Below are 7,668 nucleotides of genomic sequence, written 5' to 3'. Positions count from 1 at the left end.
TATATATATATAGGAGGGATAATTTGAGAACCTTGTTAAGTTTTAAGAACTTTAAAAACTTCATTCTTAACCACACATTTAATTAAATAGGTTAGATTATATAGTTGAGATTAAATCTGACTAAAAAATTAAGTAGGAGAGAGAATAAAGATGTACAATGATTACACTAATTTAAACGTCCGTTTGTAAAAAGTCGACTCGGTGCGTAAAAAATTATGTAATTTTTTTTACATACATGTAACCTACATATATTACGTATATGTAAAAAAATTTAAAAAAAAGCCTTTGTTTCGTTGGGTTGTATATGTGTGTGTGTGTGTGTGTGTGTGTGTGTGTGAGTGATATTTTGAGAATTTGATGAGTTGTAAGAAGTTATGCAGTCGATTTATCACCGATATATCAGTGATATATCGGTTATCGGTCTTTTGGCGGTATATAAGTCAGAATATCGGTTCAAAATATCGGTACCGACAATATCAACCATATTGACCGACGTTTGACCGATATTGGACTAATATTTGACCGATATATCACCGATGTTCCCGATATCAGTGTTTTAACTCTTAATTATCAACTTTTAGTGTTCAATGTTATTGTTTTAAGTCTTAATCAATTCTTAGTTGCTACAATTGTTGGTGTTTTACAATTTGTAAAAGGTTAATTTGTTAATAGTAGGAGACTATACTGAATTATTAGTGTTAAATTGTGTATATATACATACATACATACATACATACATATATATGAATTTTACATGATATTAAAATTACCGATATCCCACCAATATCTCACTGCGATAACCGATGTCTCATATATCGGTCCATAACCAATATCCGATATTTTTCCGCATTAACTGCTTATGTAAGAAGTTTAAAAACTCAACATGGATCACACAATCTTTTAAGACTGTCCGCATCAGTTCAGAATAATTTTCTCCACAAACAACCTAGTCAGTGTGTCACATCAACTTTTCATTTATTTTTTCCACAGACATTTTTACTTACAACAATAACATATTCATTTTTTTTCCACAAACAAACTCATAATTTCCACATCACCAATATAAATGACCCACAAACCATCGTCCTTCACCATCAAAGGATCTTCAATGATGGATGACCTCAACCTTCACAACACTTGCCTTTTCCATCATTCTCATAAATCTCCTCCACATAATCTATGGTTAGCCTTGATGCGGAAGGTCTAATGGGTATAGAATATGTGGCTTAGATTAAATTGATTAGAAAATGAATCAGGAAAGAGAATTAAGATGTGTGATGATTACATTAGTGTAAACATTAGTTCACCTACGTAAAAAGTCTATTCGGTGTTTAAAAAATACTGTAATTGTTTTACATGCGTGTAACCTATATATTACATATATGTAAAAAATTCAAAAAAAAATTTGTTACGTTGAGTTGTTTCGAGTTCTTAAACACAAAGTGGTTCTCAAAAATAAATGAACTCTATATAATCATATAATTGTAAACGATATCCTTAAATATGAATATTTGAGAATAATCATGAAAGTGATTTTCATTTATACTTCCCCCGTAGTTTCCATAGTAGGTTATATCAGCAATCTCCTCGTGACGTCATAATTAATTAAATTTGATGACCCAACGAATTCAATTCAAATCGGATGATTTCTTTGCCCACTCTCACAACCCTTCACGGGATTGCCCTCAACAAATCTGCCTAGTGTCATGTCTTTTGGGTTGTGGGTGCTTCTTTAGGCTGTTCACTTGACCATTCACGTCATCGTTACATGGGAAACGGGGCTTCAAAACCCTTCTTTATAATGTCCTATTGTGGTTTAAAGCTTCTTTACCGTCCCATTATATATATATATATAAGGGTGGGTTCTATTTAAAACTTCTCTTAAAGAGAAAACTTAAACTCATAAAAACTTCTAAAAAACTATTTTTAACTTTTTTTTTAATTTTTTTTTGAAGTTTCTTTTTTTTTCATTATTCTTATATGTTGTTATTAGTTAAAAAAAAAAAACTTGTCGGTATAGTGTGCATGTGTAATAGTGTGCATTGCATATATGCAAAAGTGTTTGTATTGCATAGAATACAACACTATTGCACATATTTGATACACACTATTGTATATATGCAATATAAGACTAATACATACATCGAATACACATTAGTACGTACGTGTAATACAACATTAACGCACATGTGCACCACATCGACTTTTATTTGATTATTATTTTTTTTTCCATATAATACAACACTACTATACATATACATGACACAAATATTGAATATATGCAATAAAACACTATTAAACTCAAAAATACATAGTAATACACATATGTAATACAACGGTATCGCACAGTAATACGTATGTGCATTACAGCGGTTTTTTTTGTTTTTTTTTATTTTTTTTATATTTTTCAAGTGAAATATAAAAATAATGGCTAAAACAGAATTTTGAAAATATTTTTTTATTTTTAATTAAAAATAATTCTTTAGGAGTTTTTTAGTTTTCTCTTTAAAGGTGAGTTTTCTCTTGATCCTCTCCCTATATATATATATATATATATATATATATATATATATATATATATATATATCAAGGCCGACCCAACCATTTTGGTGGTCTAAAGCAAATGGTAAGTTTGGGGCCCTTACCGAAAGGTTGAGAGATGAAATTAGGGATGAGCTTGGTATCGGTATTGCGGCCAAAAATTCCGTAAATAACGGTACCGATGCTCGTTTCGGTACCGTTAGTATTTGCTCATGAGCTCATCCCTAAATGAATTTATAAAACTTATAGTTTTTTATTTTTAAAATTTGCAGATCGATTGTAATGTTTTGTATATGAAAATACAAAATGGAGTTTGATCTATGTATGATACAAATCAAATGAATCCATATACCTACAAACTTCATATATTTAAATTTACCAAGCAACAAGTTCCGTATACATATAATAAAGTTTAGAGCTTTTATTTTAATATTTTAATGGTATATATATCCCAGAAAAAAAAACAATTAGAAACTAAATAGTTTGAACTAAAAGACACCATATGAAACAATCAAGTGAAAAGAAGGAATATTGATCTTGAGGGTATCAAACTTGCGTGGATAACGTTTAGTAAAAAAGAGATATGGGCTTTTACCACCAGGCCAACCCAGAAAATTGGTTTATTTATTAGTTATACCTAATTAATATGCGATTCTGTATATATATAAATATCTAAACGTTTAAACGGAGGCCTTAATTTTTTGGAGGCCTAAAGCCCTAGCTTTACTTAGTTCTACAGTTGGGCCGACTTTGATACACACACACACATATATGCATACACAGGGTTGAGATATTTTACAAAGGCCAACAAAAATGAGAATTGTGAGAAGCCATAATTAATTAGCATATGTCAAGTGGGGACCAAAAGAAAAAGCATATAAAAGTAACAGTATATATTTTCTCTACATGCAAGTCACATGTCAATTCCCCTATCATTTTAAAGTGTCCATAACTTTTTCATATGATACTTTTTAAAAAAAAATCACCATAATAACAAGTGTTCTTTTATCTTTAATATGAGTATGACTTTGCTATATAAAAATTAAACAAAAATTATGTCATTGTGTCTTTGTGTTTGTCATTATGTCTTTTTTCGTCATTGTGTCTTTCTATTTGTAATTGTGATTTTTTTCGTCATTGTGTTTTTTTTAAATGCTAATAATACAGTTGTGTAATAATAATACGTAAATATAATGATAAAATAACAACAATTATCTAATACATAAAACACAATGATGAATACATATACCATAATGACCTGTAATGTAGAACATAACGGTGAATACATATAACACAATGATCTGAAACGTAAAACACAATGGAGACTACATATTACACAATGACATGGACGTAATACACAATGACTAAAACACAATGATAGGTAGAAAGGCAAATGATGAGCACAAACAAATAATGATAAACAAAAAGACACAATGACGTAATCCTTGTTTAATTGTTATCTTTAATATGAGTACCAGTTAATAACACAATGACCAAAATCTATAACACAATGCACAGAAAAACCCAATTAAAAATTATAATGAACAACCAATAACACAATCTAAAAAACCCACTAATTTTTTTTATATAACAATATGATACTCATATAAAAGATAAAAGAATGCTTGTTAGTATTATGATTTGTTTTTTTAAAAAAGAATGCTGCATGAAAAAGTTATAGGTGTTTTAAAATGATGGAGGAATTAATATATGCCTTGAATGTGGATAGAGAAAATCAATAAAAGTGGGTTATTACCTTTATGCCATTCCCATCAATTTAATTTTTTAAATTAATCTTCACCATTCAAATCTAAGAGCATTCCAATGAATTTCCTAAATTATGTGAGGGGGTTCTCTATTTTGTAGAGATAGTTAAAAATGGTTGTGAGAGAATGAGAGAGAAAATGTTACTATTCGTGGTTAAATTTAGAGAAGCGCACTATTCATCTCTATAATTTTTTAATGTTTTTGAAAGTGGTTGTGAGTGAATGTGAGAGAAAAGGTAATGATAAAAGTATAAAAAAAGTATTATTTAATTGAAAATGAGAGAGAAAAGATAGTGTTTTTAGTGTAATTATAGAGATGACGATGGAGAACTGACTGGGAATGCTCTAAGATCAATATATTAGATTCCTTCTTACCATTCTTAGTTTTGTTGTCCTTTATATTTTAACCTTACCCATATAGACAAAGTATATAATGAAAACCCATTTGAGTTGTGAAAACCCGTGAAAACCCTATGTAAAATCGTTTTTTTAACTCATGTATAATATGTTGTAACATTTAATATAAAACATCAAAAACTTAAAAAAAAAATGTTTTGCTATTTTTTTAACATTTTTTACTAATTTTTATATATGTTTTCAGAAGAGATAAAGTGTAAATTAACTTTTATATTTTTTATTAACTTTAATTGTGCACCACAAAATTTAATCTTTAATTAAAAACATTTGATTGAGAATGGGTTTCTAGAGTTTTTACAACTTAAGTGGGTTTTTATTCTAACATAACCCTATATATGTATGTACATATACATGTATATGTATATATATATATAGGGCTGATTTCTTTTAAGAACCAAGCCCAGTTGTAAGAACTTTAGAACTGAACATGTGGTCCATATTTAACCATACCATTTAAAGATTAAAATAACCAAAGGGGAATATGGTCTATCAACTATTTTATTACATTCCCCAATCTATAATCAATACTTTGTTAAATCTATGTTTCTCTCTCTAATATAAAATTATTACTTTATTTCATTCATAAATTTTGTATGTGTTTCATTCATAGATTTTTTTTAATCAAAGTAGTTGATATGTAAATTGTAACATGTGAAAAGATAAAATAAAATTTGTTTGTTAGTATTTTTATAAAGATTTCTTTGGATTTTGAATTGGATATATATAATTATATTGTAGGATTTTATTTATTTTTTACAAAAATGTTGATGTTGTCAACTTTTTTAAAGAAACGAATTAATGAAAATGAAAACGAGAAACGTGAATAATTTAAAAATGATCGATATCCATATTTTAAGAAAAAAAATTTATATGGTTTTAGTATATACAAATTTTGATTTCTTCATGAAAAACCAAAACATTCAACCCCGTTTTAATTTAATAAATTAACTTAATTGTAAGGAAAAAACGTTCAACTTTCTAACCAGCTTGTGTTAATTACATATACTTTCATAAACATTATTTTAATGTTTTATTGGAAAAAAGGAATGTTATGGAGTATGAAAAGTAAAAACAAAATGGTAATTTAAGTATTTTGTGACTTGTATAATTTCAGTAATTTGGGTAATTTGGGTATTTTGTGTAATTTATGTAAGCGTAATTTATATGTCGTGTGTAGTATATGTAATTTGTGTATTTCATGATAGGGTAATAATGTGATTTGGGTAATTTGCGTAATTGATGTAGATTATATGTTATTTTGAATAATCTGTGTAGTTTTTGTAATTTGTGTAACTTGAGTAAATTGTATAAATTGTGCAGCTTCGGTAAGTTATATAATTTGTGTAATTACTGTATATGTAGTTTGGGTAATTTGTGCAATTTTTTGTATTTTGTGTAACTTGGGTAAATTGCATAATTTGTGTAGCTTCGGTAAGTTATATGCTTTGTGTATTTTGGATAATTTACAAATTTGTGTATGTAATTCCCTACGTGTATAGAGAGCAAAGAGGAAAAAATGAATCACTTAGAACTTACAAAACAATTTCAAAAAGAAAAAGAGGGGTTTAGTAACAATGTGTTTTTCGAAATGATTGGTTAAAAGAAAAAAAAATGTTCGTACAAATGTTTTTAGTTTTTTTTTGTAATAGTTTTTTTTATGTATTTTTGTATTTAAAAGATCTAAATATATGTCAGAATGTTTTTTTTTCTTTTTAATTTTTTACAAATATCTTGTTTTTATTATTTAAAAATTTGATCAAACTATAAATAAAAAATAGGATTATGAAAATAATGAAAAATAGTATAATGCTAAGGTTTTTTTGTCTTTACTTACATGTATTTTTACCATCATACCCTTTTCATATATAATACTATATTTTCTCTTTCATCTCTAAATATTACAATATCATTTAATCACAACCACAAAAAACCTAAGATTTAATTAAATGAGTGATCACAATTGGTTCTTAAAGTTCTTAGAACTCAAAACGGTTCTCAAATTAAATGTATGTATTTATATACTTACACACATGTACACTTTCATATATATATATATATATATATATAATATGAAACAAATATATATTTTCATCTAAATCAATCTAGCTTAAAGGTTCAAATAATTTTGCATATTATATATATATACATATGTATAACTTTTTATAAATAATTAATATTAATGTTTCATCAAAGTGTGTGTGTATATATATATACATTGTTTATTAATACTTAATATTGGTTATGTATTATTAAAATTCATTTACTTGAAAATATAAATATGGATAAAATATATCACTTATCTTATTTACCAAATACTACTACTACTAATAATGATGATGATGATGATGATGATGATTTAAAATCCTAAAAGATTCCAAATCTTTCAAACCTATTAAATCACAATAATGACGTTGAAACTAATAATATTCCATCAAATCTCAGACCGTTATGTCTTATTACTTCTTTTCTTCATTTATTAATATTATCGTTAACAATTAGGGCGTTTTTGTTAACGTATCTCGAAGGCTTGAACATGCCCAACTTTTTTTTATTATTATCTCAACCTCATTAATCCACCTACAAGGTAAGTAATTCGCATCCTCCTTTTTACCGTTTTACATTTTGGGGGCCTTATGCGTTCACAAACTCAATTATTTTATTTTACACTACAATTCCATTATTTTGCGTTTATATGATATTGCTCAATTGGTTATATATGCGAATGTGACTATGTGTTTACTTTTAAGTTATGGTTGTTGGTATCTCATCCTCATCCTCATCCTCATTTGTATGATCATACGCCGTTGAAGTAACTCGTTATCCATGGGATTCAAATGGAAAGACAACTTTTATATTATTGTTATACTAGTTGTAGTATTTCATATTTATGTCAAGAAATTGTTGTTTTTAATATTATATGCATTCAAAAACCGTGATTACTTGC

This window comes from Bidens hawaiensis, unplaced genomic scaffold, assembly GCF_021521415.1.
Source record: "Bidens hawaiensis isolate Kalapana, Puna unplaced genomic scaffold, B.hawaiensis_p1.1 tig00023211_1, whole genome shotgun sequence".
Taxonomy (NCBI): Eukaryota; Viridiplantae; Streptophyta; class Magnoliopsida; order Asterales; family Asteraceae; genus Bidens; species Bidens hawaiensis.
Note: the sequence above shows the minus strand (reverse complement) of the source record.